This window comes from Anomaloglossus baeobatrachus, chromosome 1 (genome assembly GCF_048569485.1).
Source record: "Anomaloglossus baeobatrachus isolate aAnoBae1 chromosome 1, aAnoBae1.hap1, whole genome shotgun sequence".
Lineage (NCBI taxonomy): Eukaryota > Metazoa > Chordata > Amphibia > Anura > Aromobatidae > Anomaloglossus > Anomaloglossus baeobatrachus.
The window spans coordinates 722,857,956-722,876,152 of NC_134353.1; positions in this window are offsets into that span (position 1 = coordinate 722,857,956).

Consider the following 18,197-nt stretch of genomic DNA (forward strand, 5'->3'; position numbering starts at 1 on the left):
TCCAAAAGATCTGGCTTTTTTTGATGAGCAGTACCAAGGGCGCGGGATCACCAAAAGCAGTCTGACTGCCCATCACTACTTTCTACCCTAACTATGATTTGACTAGCTTAGAGAATGTTTTACCCATATGCAAACAGATAAATCCTCCCCAAACTCAGTGGGTATTGCTATTTATCATATCTGCCTGGTGTTGATACTTTTGCTGTAAAATATGCACAAAAAAGAACTCTAAGGGTATGTAAAAATTGAGTTTCTTAGGGTGCACTTCAAAAAATGCCTGAAAAATCACTAAAAAAATACTTGAACCTTCATATTAATTTCTTTACTTATTGTGCATTTGTCTTGTGTGCTCTTTTCATTCTCTTCAAGTTTAGAAAAATGCCAAGGGAGCAAAGAAAGAGCATTAGAGTTGAGCGCGGTTCGTGGTTCGTGGTTCTCCAGTTCGCGGCTCGAGTGATTTTGGGGCATGTTCTAGATCGAACTAGAACTCGAGCTTTTTGCAAAAGCTCGGTAGTTCTAGAAACGTTCGAGAACGGTTCTAGCAGCCAAAAAACAGCTAAATCATAGCTTGGTTTCTGCTGTAATAGTGTAAGTCACTCTGTGAATCAAACTATTATCACATTTCAGTGTATAGTGTGCGTGAACAGCGCCTTCAGATCACTGCTGTTTCTATAATGGCGATCGCCATTTTTTTTTTTTTTTTTTCTTGTCTTCCTTCCCTAAGTGCGCGCGTCTTGTGGGGCGGGCCAGCATGTCAGCCAATCCCAGACACACACACAGCTAAGTGGACTTTGAGCCAGAGAAGCAACGGCATGTGTGATAGGATCTGCATGTCACATGTCCCTGCATTATAAAACCGGACATTTTCTTCACGGACGCCATTATCTGCCTTCTGCGTCTTTGGTGTCAGACATCACTGTCGCAGCTCCGTCTTCCTGAGTCCTATAGCCGATACAGCTGTATGCGCTGCATACACAGCGTTAGACAGCTTAGGGAGAGCACTTTATAGCAGTCCTTTTAAGGGCTCCAACCGGCAGGGTCAGAGAGCCATAGGTGACAGGTCCTGCAAACAGCAACAGCGTCTGTGTAGCCCAGGTCAGGGATTTCCTACCTGCATTTCACCATTAGGAGGGAATAGAAAGGCAGGCTTCCATTCCTCTACCCAGAGCACCACAATCCTGCCACTGTACCCTCTTGTCCTCTGCACACTCCAACTGATAACTAAGCCATTATACTAGCAAACACTCAGTGTACCTAGTGGCATCCTATACGTGGCTATTGGACTTTGCTATAGTCCCACTAGTGCAAAGACATTAGCAGAGCACATCTGCCTGCATTGCACACTACAACTCATTCTAACCAAGCCATTATACTAGCAAACACTCAGTGTACCTAGTGGCATCCTATACGTGGCTATTGGACTTTGCTATAGTCCCACTAGTGCAAAGACATTTGCAGAGCGCGTCTGCCTGCGTTGCACACTACAACTCATTCTAACCAAGCCATTATACTAGCAAACACTCAGTGTACCTAGTGGCATCCTATACGTGGCTATTGGACTTTGCTATAGTCCCACTAGTGCAAAGACATTTGCAGAGCGCGTCTGCCTGCGTTGCACACTACAACTCATTCTAACCAAGCCATTATACTAGCAAACACTCAGTGTACCTAGTGGCATCCTATACGTGGCTATTGGACTTTGCTATAGTCCCACTAGTGCAAAGACATTTGCAGAGCGCGTCTGCCTGCGTTGCACACTACAACTCATTCTAACCAAGCCATTATACTAGCAAACACTCAGTGTACCTAGTGGCATCCTATACGTGGCTATTGGACTTTGCTATAGTCCCACTAGTGCAAAGACATTTGCAGAGCGCGTCTGCCTGCGTTGCACACTACAACTCATTCTAACCAAGCCATTATACTAGCAAACACTCAGTGTACCTAGTGGCATCCTATACGTGGCTATTGGACTTTGCTATAGTCCCACTAGTGCAAAGACATTTGCAGAGCGCGTCTGCCTGCATTGCACACTACAACTCATTCTAAACAAGCCATTATACTAGCAAACACTCAGTGTACCTAGTGGCATCCTATACGTGGCTATTGGACTTTGCTATAGTCCCACTAGTGCAAAGACATTAGCAGAGCACATCTGCCTGCATTGCACACTACAACTCATTCTAACCAAGCCATTATACTAGCAAACACTCAGTGTACCTAGTGGCATCCTATACGTGGCTATTGGACTTTGCTATAGTCCCACTAGTGCAAAGACATTTGCAGAGCGCGTCTGCCTGCGTTGCACACTACAACTCATTCTAAACAAGCCATTATACTAGCAAACACTCAGTGTACCTAGTGGCATCCTATACGTGGCTATTGGACTTTGCTATAGTCCCACTAGTGCAAAGACATTAGCAGAGCACATCTGCCTGCATTGCACACTACAACTCATTCTAACCAAGCCATTATACTAGCAAACACTCAGTGTACCTAGTGGCATCCTATACGTGGCTATTGGACTTTGCTATAGTCCCACTAGTGCAAAGACATTTGCAGAGCGCGTCTGCCTGCATTGCACACTACAACTCATTCTAAACAAGCCATTATACTAGCAAACACTCAGTGTACCTAGTGGCATCCTATACGTGGCTATTGGACTTTGCTATAGTCCCACTAGTGCAAAGACATTTGCAGAGCGCGTCTGCCTGCGTTGCACACTACAACTCATTCTAACCAAGCCATTATACTAGCAAACACTCAGTGTACCTAGTGGCATCCTATACGTGGCTATTGGACTTTGCTATAGTCCCACTAGTGCAAAGACATTTGCAGAGCGCGTCTGCCTGCGTTGCACACTACAACTCATTCTAACCAAGCCATTATACTAGCAAACACTCAGTGTACCTAGTGGCATCCTATACGTGGCTATTGGACTTTGCTATAGTCCCACTAGTGCAAAGACATTAGCAGAGCACATCTGCCTGCATTGCACACTACAACTCATTCTAACCAAGCCATTATACTAGCAAACACTCAGTGTACCTAGTGGCATCCTATACGTGGCTATTGGACTTTGCTATAGTCCCACTAGTGCAAAGACATTTGCAGAGCGCGTCTGCCTGCATTGCACACTACAACTCATTCTAAACAAGCCATTATACTAGCAAACACTCAGTGTACCTAGTGGCATCCTATACGTGGCTATTGGACTTTGCTATAGTCCCACTAGTGCAAAGACATTTGCAGAGCGCGTCTGCCTGCGTTGCACACTACAACTCATTCTAACCAAGCCATTATACTAGCAAACACTCAGTGTACCTAGTGGCATCCTATACGTGGCTATTGGACTTTGCTATAGTCCCACTAGTGCAAAGACATTAGCAGAGCACATCTGCCTGCATTGCACACTACAACTCATTCTAACCAAGCCATTATACTAGCAAACACTCAGTGTACCTAGTGGCATCCTATACGTGGCTATTGGACTTTGCTATAGTCCCACTAGTGCAAAGACATTTGCAGAGCGCGTCTGCCTGCGTTGCACACTACAACTCATTCTAACCAAGCCATTATACTAGCAAACACTCAGTGTACCTAGTGGCATCCTATACGTGGCTATTGGACTTTGCTATAGTCCCACTAGTGCAAAGACATTTGCAGAGCGCGTCTGCCTGCGTTGCACACTACAACTCATTCTAACCAAGCCATTATACTAGCAAACACTCAGTGTACCTAGTGGCATCCTATACGTGGCTATTGGACTTTGCTATAGTCCCACTAGTGCAAAGACATTTGCAGAGCGCGTCTGCCTGCGTTGCACACTACAACTCATTCTAACCAAGCCATTATACTAGCAAACACTCAGTGTACCTAGTGGCATCCTATACGTGGCTATTGGACTTTGCTATAGTCCCACTAGTGCAAAGACATTTGCAGAGCGCGTCTGCCTGCATTGCACACTACAACTCATTCTAAACAAGCCATTATACTAGCAAACACTCAGTGTACCTAGTGGCATCCTATACGTGGCTATTGGACTTTGCTATAGTCCCACTAGTGCAAAGACATTAGCAGAGCACATCTGCCTGCATTGCACACTACAACTCATTCTAACCAAGCCATTATACTAGCAAACACTCAGTGTACCTAGTGGCATCCTATACGTGGCTATTGGACTTTGCTATAGTCCCACTAGTGCAAAGACATTTGCAGAGCGCGTCTGCCTGCATTGCACACTACAACTCATTCTAAACAAGCCATTATACTAGCAAACACTCAGTGTACCTAGTGGCATCCTATACGTGGCTATTGGACTTTGCTATAGTCCCACTAGTGCAAAGACATTAGCAGAGCACATCTGCCTGCATTGCACACTACAACTCATTCTAACCAAGCCATTATACTAGCAAACACTCAGTGTACCTAGTGGCATCCTATACGTGGCTATTGGACTTTGCTATAGTCCCACTAGTGCAAAGACATTAGCAGAGCACATCTGCCTGCATTGCACACTACAACTCATTCTAACCAAGCCATTATACTAGCAAACACTCAGTGTACCTAGTGGCATCCTATACGTGGCTATTGGACTTTGCTATAGTCCCACTAGTGCAAAGACATTTGCAGAGCGCGTCTGCCTGCGTTGCACACTACAACTCATTCTAACCAAGCCATTATACTAGCAAACACTCAGTGTACCTAGTGGCATCCTATACGTGGCTATTGGACTTTGCTATAGTCCCACTAGTGCAAAGACATTTGCAGAGCGCGTCTGCCTGCGTTGCACACTACAACTCATTCTAACCAAGCCATTATACTAGCAAACACTCAGTGTACCTAGTGGCATCCTATACGTGGCTATTGGACTTTGCTATAGTCCCACTAGTGCAAAGACATTTGCAGAGCGCGTCTGCCTGCATTGCACACTACAACTCATTCTAAACAAGCCATTATACTAGCAAACACTCAGTGTACCTAGTGGCATCCTATACGTGGCTATTGGACTTTGCTATAGTCCCACTAGTGCAAAGACATTAGCAGAGCACATCTGCCTGCATTGCACACTACAACTCATTCTAACCAAGCCATTATACTAGCAAACACTCAGTGTACCTAGTGGCATCCTATACGTGGCTATTGGACTTTGCTATAGTCCCACTAGTGCAAAGACATTTGCAGAGCGCGTCTGCCTGCGTTGCACACTACAACTCATTCTAAACAAGCCATTATACTAGCAAACACTCAGTGTACCTAGTGGCATCCTATACGTGGCTATTGGACTTTGCTATAGTCCCACTAGTGCAAAGACATTTGCAGAGCGCGTCTGCCTGCGTTGCACACTACAACTCATTCTAACCAAGCCATTATACTAGCAAACACTCAGTGTACCTAGTGGCATCCTATACGTGGCTATTGGACTTTGCTATAGTCCCACTAGTGCAAAGACATTTGCAGAGCGCGTCTGCCTGCGTTGCACACTACAACTCATTCTAACCAAGCCATTATACTAGCAAACACTCAGTGTACCTAGTGGCATCCTATACGTGGCTATTGGACTTTGCTATAGTCCCACTAGTGCAAAGACATTTGCAGCACGTCTGCCTGCGTTGCACACTCCAACTAATTATAACTAAGTTGCATTGTCAGGGATATTTATTCTTTATTATTCTGCTGTTAATAAAGCTAGACCACCACTGCAATCTTCACCACCTCTCAATTTTTACTACCACATTTTCAGTCCACAATCTTGTCGCAATCAACATGAGTGGCAAAATGACAGATGCTGGTGGAAAGGGGAAGAGGCGTGGTGTAAAAGGCAAAAAAGGTTTTGTCCGTGGGGAAGGTGGCAAAGCTCCATTATCATCTGCTGAAGATAGACCATCTACCAGCAAAAGTAAGATGTCTACTACTTACCGTGGACAATCCGATGTGCTCCCTTTGTTACGGACACGAACAACAGGAACAAAGGTAGATGATGGGCAAAAAAGGAAAATGCTTGAATGGATCTCAAGTGGTCCAACAAGTGCCCTCTCTGCCACTTCAAGTACCGCATCCAAAAAACACCAGTCCTCTGAGTTGTCATCCCAATCAAACTTGCTTTCTCCCAGCTCTGAAGTCTCCATCAGCCCTGCACAGTATGGTGGAACTGAGATGGCTGAGTCTGCAGAGCTGTTCAGTCACACTATAGCCTGGGAATCAGAGGTCTGCTCCCAAGCTACAGTGAGTACAGAACAGGAAATGGTCTGCAGTGATGCCCAGAACCTTTGTGACTCAGATTCAGGCCGTGAGGACCAAGTTTCTGAGCATAATGTTGACCCTTTGTCACAAACTGTAACACCTGTGGTTATAGACAATGAGGAACATACTGATGAAGATGAGACGCAGATACCCGATTGGGATGACAACTTAAATATTCGTTCAGGGCAAGAAGAGGCTCGGTCTGAGGGGGAGGGGAGTGCAAACACAACAATTGATGATGACGTTCTAGATCCCACCTACTGTCAACCCCCAGTCAGGCACTCGAGGAGGTCAACAGAGGCGGTGGAGGAGGATGCAACCGACGACGAAGTTACCTTGCGCCTTCCTGGACAGAGTCGGAGAACTGGTAGCACGTCTACAACTGCATCCTCAGCCACCACTCTGCCTATGAGCATTATTCGTGGTGGATCAACAGGTCGCATGGCCTCTAAGCCTTGCCTAGCCTGGTCCTTTTTTCACATCGAAAAAGATCGCCCAACTCATGTGATATGTAACATTTGTCATGATTCTGTTAGTAGAGGTCAAAACCTCAGCAGTTTGACAACTTCTTCCATGAATCGTCACATGACTAAATATCATAAGTCCCGGTGGGAAGCTCACCGTGCTGCAATGCGGCCTAGTGGAGCGAACCATCCACCGCCCGCCCCTTCCACTGCATCCGCGCGCTCTTCATCTTCTAGGACTGTGGGGACAGCTGCCACACCTGTTTTTCCACGCAAAACTTCCACCACTGTAACCGCAACAGGCAGTTTGCTTGTAAGGTCGTCAGTTGGTTTGGAAGGGGAAACAAGTGAGTGTGTACAGCTCTCTCAGACATCGATAGCACCAACGTTGGATGAAGGCAACATCATGTCTCCGCCTGCACTTTCCTCACAAACCTGCATTTTTCCAGGGACACCCTACTCAACACCGTCTACACACAGCAGCCAGATCTCTGTCCCTCAGATGTGGTCAAATAAAAGGCCACTTCCTCCGACCCATGACAAAGCTAAGAGGTTGACTCTATCCCTCTGTAAGCTGTTGGCTACCGAAATGCTGCCTTTCCGCCTAGTGGACACACAGGATTTTAGAGACCTTATGTCTGTCGCTGTGCCCCAGTACCAGATGCCTAGTCGCCACTACTTCTCTAAGAAAGGTGTGCCCGCGCTACACCAGCATGTCGCACACAACATCACCGCTTCCTTGAGAAACTCTGTGTGTGAACGGGTGCATTTCACCACCGATACTTGGACCAGTAAGCATGGACAGGGACGTTACATGTCGCTGACTGGGCACTGGGTAACTATGGTGATAGATGGTGAAGGGTCTGCTGCACAAGTCTTGCCGTCCCCACGACTTGTGTGTCAATCCTCTGTCTGTCCAAGTTCCGCCACTGCTTCTGCATCCTCCACCTCATCTGGGTCCTCCACCTCCGCCCCAAGCCTGCCTGGTCAGGCCACCAGCGTTCTCACTGCGCAGAAGGAATCACGCACCCCTCATTACTATGCTGGCAGCAGAGCGCAACGGCATCAGGCGGTCTTTAGCTTGACATGTCTTGGTAATAAGAGTCACACAGCTGAGGAGTTGTGGTCAGCTTTGCGGTCCGAGTTTAATAAATGGTTGTCTCCACTCAAACTGCAGCCTGGTAAGGCCGTGTGCGACAATGCTGCAAACCTGGGTGCGGCACTTCGCCTGGGCAAGGTGACACACGTACCTTGTATGGCTCACGTGTTGAACCTTGTCGTGCAGCAATTTTTAACACACTATCCCGGCCTAGATGGCCTTCTGAACAGGGCACGAAAACTGTCAGCTCACTTCCGCCGTTCAAGCGCCGCAGCAGAGCGACTTGCATCGCTCCAGAAGTCTTTCGGCCTGCCGGTTCATCGCCTGAAATGCGATGTGGCGACACGCTGGAATTCAACTCTCCACATGTTACAGCGACTGTGGCAGCACCGCAGAGCCCTGGTGCAATACGTCATGACGTATAGCCTGGGCCAACGAGATGCAGAGGTGGGGCAGATCACCCTGATGGAGTGGTCTCAGATCAAGGACCTATGCACCCTTCTGCACAGTTTCGACATGGCGACGAATATGTTTAGCTCTGACAATGCCATTATCAGCATGACGATTCCAGTCATTTACATGCTGGAGCACACGCTAAACACTATTCGGAGTCAGGGGGTGGGACAACATGAAGGGGAGGAACTACAGGAGGATTCATATGCGCAAGGGACAACAACATCACGAAGGTCCAGACGTTCATCATCACCAACGCAGCAGGCATGGGACCATGGGGGACAGGGATCGACAAGGGCGCATAGTAGCAGGCGAAATGTTGAGCAAGGTGCAGGAGAACATGAAGAAATGGAGGACGAACTGTCCATGGACATGGAAGACTCAGCGGATGAGGGAGACCTTGGTCAAATTTCAGTTGAAAGAGGTTGGGGTCAGATGTCAGAGGAAGAAAGAACGGGTAGCACCTCTATGCCACAAACACAGCATGGACTTGGTCCGCATGGCTGCGCAAGACACATGAGTGCCTTTTTGTTGCACTACCTCCAACATGACAGTCGTATTGTCAAAATTAGAAGTGATGATGACTACTGGATTGCCACACTATTAGATCCCCGGTACAAGTCCAAATTTTGTGACATAATTCCAGCCATAGAAAGGGACGCACGTATGCAGGGATATCAGCAGAAGCTGTTACTAGATCTTAGCTCGGCTTTTCCACCAAACAACCGTGCAGGTGCAGGGAGTGAATCTCCCAGTTGTAACTTGACAAACATGGGACGGTCTCGTCATCTTCAACAGTCTACCCGTACCAGTAGGACCTTTTCTGGTGCCGGTAACAGCAATTTTATGGAATCTTTTCATAATTTTTTTAGACCCTCTTTTGCAAGGCCACCAGAGACAACAAGTCTGACACATACTCAACGGCTGGAGAGGATGATACAGGAGTATCTCCAAATGAACATCGATGCCATGACTGTGCAACTGGAGCCTTGCTCCTTTTGGGCTTCAAACATAGAAAAATGGCCAGAGCTCTCCAGTTACGCCTTGGAGATTTTGTCGTGTCCAGCTGCCAGCGTTGTCTCTGAACGTGTATTCAGTGCTGCTGGGTGTGTGCTGACAGATAAGCGCACGCGTCTGTCCAGTGACAATGTGGACAGACTGACGTTCATCAAAATGAACAAGTCATGGATCCAGAAGGAATTTACTACCCCTGTGTCATCCTGGGGAGAGTAAATGCTTGTGGATTTGGAATGTGCTTGATGCAAATCAAAACATCCTGTTTGCAACTAGGGCCCAAGTGCTGCCACTGATGTGGTGGGTGTCTGTGTGGCCCAATTTTTGGAAAAAAGGGAGACTCCGCTTGGAGTAACCCTTGCTTGCTGTGTTTTTAAAAGAAGCCAAGATGAACAGAGCTGGGATCAGGAAAGACTTTGCTACCTACCCCGGTGTCATCCTGGGGACGGCTAAGAATAGCGTATTTTTGAATGTGCTTGATGCAAATCAAAACATCCTGTTTGCAACTAGGGCCCAAGTGCTGCCACTGAATGGGTGGGTGTGTGTGGGGCCCAATTTTTGGAAAAAAGGGGAGACTCCGCTTGGAGTAACCCTTGCTTACATTGTTTTTAAAAGAAGCCAAGATGAACAAGTCATGGGTCAGCAAAGACTTTGCTACCTACCCCAGTGTCATCCTGGGGACGGCTAAGAATAGCGTATTTTTGAATGTGCTTGATGCAAATCAAAACATCCTGTTTGCAACTAGGGCCCAAGTGCTGCCACTGATGGGGTGGGTGTCTGTGTGGCCCAATTTTTGGAAAAAAGGGAGACTCCGCTTGGAGTAACCCTTGCTTGCTGTGTTTTTAAAAGAAGCCAAGATGAACAGAGCTGGGATCAGGAAAGACTTTGCTACCTACCCCGGTGTCATCCTGGGGACGGCTAAGAATAGCGTATTTTTGAATGTGCTTGATGCAAATCAAAACATCCTGTTTGCAACTAGGGCCCAAGTGCTGCCACTGAATGGGTGGGTGTGTGTGGGGCCCAATTTTTGGAAAAAAGGGGAGACTCCGCTTGGAGTAACCCTTGCTTACATTGTTTTTAAAAGAAGCCAAGATGAACAAGTCATGGGTCAGCAAAGACTTTGCTACCTACCCCAGTGTCATCCTGGGGACGGCTAAGAATAGCGTATTTTTGAATGTGCTTGATGCAAATCAAAACATCCTGTTTGCAACTAGGGCCCAAGTGCTGCCACTGATGGGGTGGGTGTCTGTGTGGCCCAATTTTTGGAAAAAAGGGAGACTCCGCTTGGAGTAACCCTTGCTTGCTGTGTTTTTAAAAGAAGCCAAGATGAACAGAGCTGGGATCAGGAAAGACTTTGCTACCTACCCCGGTGTCATCCTGGGGACGGCTAAGAATAGCGTATTTTTGAATGTGCTTGATGCAAATCAAAACATCCTGTTTGCAACTAGGGCCCAAGTGCTGCCACTGAATGGGTGGGTGTGTGTGGGGCCCAATTTTTGGAAAAAAGGGGAGACTCCGCTTGGAGTAACCCTTGCTTACATTGTTTTTAAAAGAAGCCAAGATGAACAAGTCATGGGTCAGCAAAGACTTTGCTACCTACCCCAGTGTCATCCTGGGGACGGCTAAGAATAGCGTATTTTTGAATGTGCTTGATGCAAATCAAAACATCCTGTTTGCAACTAGGGCCCAAGTGCTGCCACTGATGTGGTGGGTGTCTGTGTGGCCCAATTTTTGGAAAAAAGGGAGACTCCGCTTGGAGTAACCCTTGCTTGCTGTGTTTTTAAAAGAAGCCAAGATGAACAGAGCTGGGATCAGGAAAGACTTTGCTACCTACCCCGGTGTCATCCTGGGGACGGATAAGAATGGCGTATTTTTGAATGTGCTTGATGCAAATCTAGCTGTGAAGTGTACAACTGGGGCACAACTGCTGCCACTGAATGGGTGGGTGTGTGTGGGGCCCAATTTTTGGAAAAAAGGGGAGACTCCGCTTGGAGTAACCCTTGCTTACATTGTTTTTAAAAGAAGCCAAGATGAACAAGTCATGGGTCAGCAAAGACTTTGCTACCTACCCCAGTGTCATCCTGGGGACGGCTAAGAATAGCGTATTTTTGAATGTGCTTGATGCAAATCAAAACATCCTGTTTGCAACTAGGGCCCAAGTGCTGCCACTGATGGGGTGGGTGTCTGTGTGGCCCAATTTTTGGAAAAAAGGGAGACTCCGCTTGGAGTAACCCTTGCTTGCTGTGTTTTTAAAAGAAGCCAAGATGAACAGAGCTGGGATCAGGAAAGACTTTGCTACCTACCCCGGTGTCATCCTGGGGACGGCTAAGAATAGCGTATTTTTGAATGTGCTTGATGCAAATCAAAACATCCTGTTTGCAACTAGGGCCCAAGTGCTGCCACTGAATGGGTGGGTGTGTGTGGGGCCCAATTTTTGGAAAAAAGGGGAGACTCCGCTTGGAGTAACCCTTGCTTACATTGTTTTTAAAAGAAGCCAAGATGAACAAGTCATGGGTCAGCAAAGACTTTGCTACCTACCCCAGTGTCATCCTGGGGACGGCTAAGAATAGCGTATTTTTGAATGTGCTTGATGCAAATCAAAACATCCTGTTTGCAACTAGGGCCCAAGTGCTGCCACTGATGGGGTGGGTGTCTGTGTGGCCCAATTTTTGGAAAAAAGGGAGACTCCGCTTGGAGTAACCCTTGCTTGCTGTGTTTTTAAAAGAAGCCAAGATGAACAGAGCTGGGATCAGGAAAGACTTTGCTACCTACCCCGGTGTCATCCTGGGGACGGCTAAGAATAGCGTATTTTTGAATGTGCTTGATGCAAATCAAAACATCCTGTTTGCAACTAGGGCCCAAGTGCTGCCACTGAATGGGTGGGTGTGTGTGGGGCCCAATTTTTGGAAAAAAGGGGAGACTCCGCTTGGAGTAACCCTTGCTTACATTGTTTTTAAAAGAAGCCAAGATGAACAAGTCATGGGTCAGCAAAGACTTTGCTACCTACCCCAGTGTCATCCTGGGGACGGCTAAGAATAGCGTATTTTTGAATGTGCTTGATGCAAATCAAAACATCCTGTTTGCAACTAGGGCCCAAGTGCTGCCACTGATGTGGTGGGTGTCTGTGTGGCCCAATTTTTGGAAAAAAGGGAGACTCCGCTTGGAGTAACCCTTGCTTGCTGTGTTTTTAAAAGAAGCCAAGATGAACAGAGCTGGGATCAGGAAAGACTTTGCTACCTACCCCGGTGTCATCCTGGGGACGGATAAGAATGGCGTATTTTTGAATGTGCTTGATGCAAATCTAGCTGTGAAGTGTACAACTGGGGCACAACTGCTGCCACTGAATGGGTGGGTGTGTGTGGGGCCCAATTTTTGGAAAAAAGGGGAGACTCCGCTTGGAGTAACCCTTGCTTACATTGTTTTTAAAAGAAGCCAAGATGAACAAGTCATGGGTCAGCAAAGACTTTGCTACCTACCCCAGTGTCATCCTGGGGACGGCTAAGAATAGCGTATTTTTGAATGTGCTTGATGCAAATCAAAACATCCTGTTTGCAACTAGGGCCCAAGTGCTGCCACTGATGGGGTGGGTGTCTGTGTGGCCCAATTTTTGGAAAAAAGGGAGACTCCGCTTGGAGTAACCCTTGCTTGCTGTGTTTTTAAAAGAAGCCAAGATGAACAGAGCTGGGATCAGGAAAGACTTTGCTACCTACCCCGGTGTCATCCTGGGGACGGCTAAGAATAGCGTATTTTTGAATGTGCTTGATGCAAATCAAAACATCCTGTTTGCAACTAGGGCCCAAGTGCTGCCACTGAATGGGTGGGTGTGTGTGGGGCCCAATTTTTGGAAAAAAGGGGAGACTCCGCTTGGAGTAACCCTTGCTTACATTGTTTTTAAAAGAAGCCAAGATGAACAAGTCATGGGTCAGCAAAGACTTTGCTACCTACCCCAGTGTCATCCTGGGGACGGCTAAGAATAGCGTATTTTTGAATGTGCTTGATGCAAATCAAAACATCCTGTTTGCAACTAGGGCCCAAGTGCTGCCACTGATGGGGTGGGTGTCTGTGTGGCCCAATTTTTGGAAAAAAGGGAGACTCCGCTTGGAGTAACCCTTGCTTGCTGTGTTTTTAAAAGAAGCCAAGATGAACAGAGCTGGGATCAGGAAAGACTTTGCTACCTACCCCGGTGTCATCCTGGGGACGGATAAGAATGGCGTATTTTTGAATGTGCTTGATGCAAATCTAGCTGTGAAGTGTACAACTGGGGCACAACTGCTGCCACTGAATGGGTGGGTGTGTGTGGGGCCCAATTTTTGGAAAAAAGGGGAGACTCCGCTTGGAGTAACCCTTGCTTACATTGTTTTTAAAAGAAGCCAAGATGAACAAGTCATGGGTCAGCAAAGACTTTGCTACCTACCCCAGTGTCATCCTGGGGACGGCTAAGAATAGCGTATTTTTGAATGTGCTTGATGCAAATCAAAACATCCTGTTTGCAACTAGGGCCCAAGTGCTGCCACTGATGGGGTGGGTGTCTGTGTGGCCCAATTTTTGGAAAAAAGGGAGACTCCGCTTGGAGTAACCCTTGCTTGCTGTGTTTTTAAAAGAAGCCAAGATGAACAGAGCTGGGATCAGGAAAGACTTTGCTACCTACCCCGGTGTCATCCTGGGGACGGATAAGAATGGCGTATTTTTGAATGTGCTTGATGCAAATCTAGCTGTGAAGTGTACAACTGGGGCACAACTGCTGCCACTGAAGGGGTGGGTGTGTGGGGCCCAATTTTTGGAAAAAAGGGAGACTCCGCTTGGAGTCACCTTGCGGTGTTTTACATGACTTTAGAAGGGCGTGCCATGCCTATATCTGTGTGTCCTCCTCTTTTTCCTTGTCCAGCTGTTTTGTTTTCGCATGAGTACATGTCCTTGTCACTTTCCCATGTGTTTGTGTTGTGTTGTGAGTTGTTTGTCACCTTTTGGACACCTTTGAGGGTGTTTTCTAGGTGTTTTACTGTGTTTGTGATTGCCTGCCATTGTTTCCTATGGGCTCGAGTTCGGTTCGTCGAACGTTCGACGAGCCGAACTCGAGCCAGACCCCCCGTTCGGCGAACCGCCTCGAGCCGAACCGGGACCGGTTCGCTCATCTCTAAAGAGCATGTTACTTATCTGAAGTGTCTCCTAATGGAAAATACTCCAAACTAAGCACTGTTCAATTAAATAGTGGCATAAAAAATGATGGCTAAAAAAAGTCTTCAAACATACATGAAAAACACTTTAAGGCTATGTGCATATAATGTCTTTTTCAGGCAGATTCAGCTGCAGAAGCCACTTGAAAAAAACATCAAATAATGTTCAAAAGAAGGAACATAAGCAATATTAGGAAAAAATGACTCGCTATTCATATATTCAGACTTTGGAATGTCTTTTAATTATTTCAAGGTTCTGAAAATGCTATGCAGTTAAAAGAAGTGACATGTCCACGCTTCTGGTGCTTTATGCTTAGAAGTTGCTCTGTACTTTCCAATACAAGTCAAAAGAAAGCTTAAAAAAATGCCCAGAAGATGACCAGATATTTTTTGAAGCTTTTATCCATCATTTTTGCTTAACCCTATCACTCTGACTCTGTGGCGTTTTCAGTTTTTCTTTTTTTCATTTTTGTTTCCACCCCTTCTTTTTTCTGAGAGACATAACTTTTTTATTGTTCCATCAGTATAGCGGTATGAGGGCTTGTTTTGTTGCAAGATAAGCTGTACGTTTGAATATCATTCATTATACTTTATAGTGTGCTGAAAAATGGAAAAAAAAAAACAAGAGAAATAAAATTACAAAAAAAGGCAAATCCATAGTTCTTTATTCTGTATATCAATGAAGTAAAACATTGAATGGAAAATAACAAAAAATCTTAATTAAAAGTATGGGACAATCAACTCCGAAAACCACAGGTGGCTAAAACCATGAGAAAAGTACTAAAATACCAAAAGAAATATGACATGAAAGATGCTTCAGCAAAAAATAACAATATTGAAAGCACAACAGACGCATGAATTAGTGCAGATTTTAATGGTTTGGGTTTTTTTCATCACAGAATTGTTTTTGTTGAATATAATATGTTTGGTTTGTTGGTCCCTCCTACATTTTTCAGGGCTGCCACTAGGAATTTCAGGGCCCCATACTGGCAAAATTTCGGGGCCCCCTTGAGGCTCCGCCCCAGCTCCGCATCCACCCTAGCTCCGCCTCCACCCCAGCTCTGCTCCACGAATCTTCCATAGTCTCACCACCACTCTTGGAAAAACTTCACTTCTGCACTACAACCTCACCAATCACACATTAACCATTCACATTGAACATCGTATCACACACACAGCCAGATTTTGCTGTGTGGCACAATACGGCGCTTTGCATAAAAAACGCAACTGGTTGCGTTTTTTCCGCATAGACTTGCATTAGCGCCCTATTGTGCCGCATGGCCTTGCGTTCGGTCCGGTTTTTGCCGGATGCGGCATATTTAGCTTATTCGGTGGCCGGATGGAACGTTGCCTGGCACATTTTTTTGTGAGGCGAAAAAAAACGCATCGTGCCGCATCCGGCGTGATTTCCAATGCATGCCTATGGATGCTGGATGTGGCGTCCTGCGGCAAAAAACGAATCCGGCCGCCGCATGCATTTTTTTTAACTGAGCATGCTCAGTATCCAGCCGCAACCATCAAAAACCGGACGGGCCGCCTGTAAAAACTTATGCAAAGGACCCTGAGGAGAAGGAGGCATTTCCAAGTGACAGAGTGGTTGTACCCCAGAGGTGCAGCAGCTGTGATTGCGCCCCCCTCGGGACACCAGGGCTCCATGTGGGCCATGCCATTTTGCAGGCTTTGAGAGCTGAAGAAGGAGAGGGTGGGAAACTGTGCTGCAGTTGCCTTAAAAAAACAGAAAAGCTTTTACAGAGCTCTGCACTGCCACCTGCTGGATAAAGCTTTTCTCTAAGTGCTCGGCTGAAAAAAGGTCTGCACTTACACCTAGTGGACATTCCTTGGCTCCCTGCACATTACCCTATCGCCACCTGGTGGTCACTGTGACACTGACTTGCTGCAAAGAAAACACCGCATGAGGGAGCTATGAAGGAGTAATGTAACCCTGTATAATGTCTGAGCAGAGGGGAGGCTCATTCTACCGCCCGAATAGAGGATATAAGTGGACAGCTACAACTTTAATAGTCTCATATACATAAGGAATACTGAAAAGAGACATAATACACTGCACTGACTGAGTAACGATCTGGCTGGGCTGAGGAGGAGAAGAGGACCAGGGTGGTCAATCAGATTAAGAAGGGGACAGCCATTTGTGACTCCATTGGACAAGTTTCTTACTAAGAAAAACTGTGCTGTGAGAGATCGGGCGGCACGGTGGCTCCGTGGTTAGCACTGCAGTCTTGCAGCGCTGGGGTCCTGGGTTCAAATCCCACCGAGGACACCATCTGCAAGGAGTTTGTATGTTCTCCCCGTGCTTGCGTGGGTTTCCTCCGGGTACTCCGGTTTCCTCCCACACTCCAAAGACATACAGATAGGGACTCTAGATTGTGAGCCCCAGTGGGGACAGTGTTGCCAATGTATGTAAAGCGCTGCGGAATTAATAGCGCTATATAAATGAATAAAATTATTATTATTATTATTATCCTATGCCAACTAAGGCACAAAGACAATCAACCCTTAAAGGCAGTCAGGCGAAAAATAAAAGTGCATGGTCGGATCCATTGGATATGGACCTAGACACTACGCCTTCACTATCTGCTCTGGTGTCTCAGCAGGAGGACGGGGGAGTTTCACATGACTCCCCATCAGAGACTGAGTTGGGAGATATGGAACACCATTTGGACCATAGAAGATTTAAAAAGTATCTGGATCTCCTTCCTACCAAGGAAGACTTCAAATCCCTGATCTCAGAGGTGGAAGAAACCTGTAAGTCAGAAATTAACTCAATCCGTCAAGATGTTGGGCTACTGGCAGATAGAGTGGACTCAGTGGAAAGGGAACACGATGCCACTAGACAGTACATTATCAAATTACAGAAAAACGTGACTTCCTATGCTCAGGCTCTGAGTGAAACTAACAAACATCTGAAAGACCTGGATAACAGAAGACGCCGTAATAATATCCGAGTGAGAGGAATCCCTGAGACCACGGGTAATGAGGATGTCCTGTCCATGCCATACTTGAAACCATACTTAACACTGTGCTGGAGCGCCCTACAACTCAAAGGATAAAATTGGACAGAGCACATAGAGCATTATGCCCCAGGGGGACTCAAAATCAATCTCGTGACATTATCTGCTGCGTTCACGACTTCCAACTAAAAGAGTCCATTATGGCTAAAGCCCGTACCTCAGAGAGAATTGAATATCAAAGGACTCGGATCCCATTATTTCCTGATCTATCTTGGATCACCCTACAGAAGAGGAGACACCTGCAGCCACTACTTGCATCCTTAAAAGATAAGGGTATCCGATATCGCTGGGGGTTCCCATTTGCCCTCATAGCCTCAAAAGATGGTCATACGGCTGTGCTACGCTCAACTTGGGACCTCCCAGCCTTCTGCACTGACCTGGGAATCCCTCCACCAACCCTGGTAGACTGGGAATTAGAGATGCCATCCAACCCACCCCGTCCAGTCTGGCAGCAAGTGGACTGTAGGGGGGGATCTCCCTCATCACGGCCTAAGGCACGAACAGCTCCAACCTGAGATGACAATTTTTATTTATTTTTTTTCTCTTCTGGGAACTGGAGCCCCTTGTTTGAACCTCTGGTTTCAAGCTGCAGCCCCCTTTGGGGGTAATGGGGGGGGTTGCTTCATGCCCTCCCTTGTTTCTTACAGGGACTTTCGTTGGTCCTTTCTTTCATAAGTAGCTGTTCACTTTTTTTTTTTCTCTTTTTTTGATATTAATATAT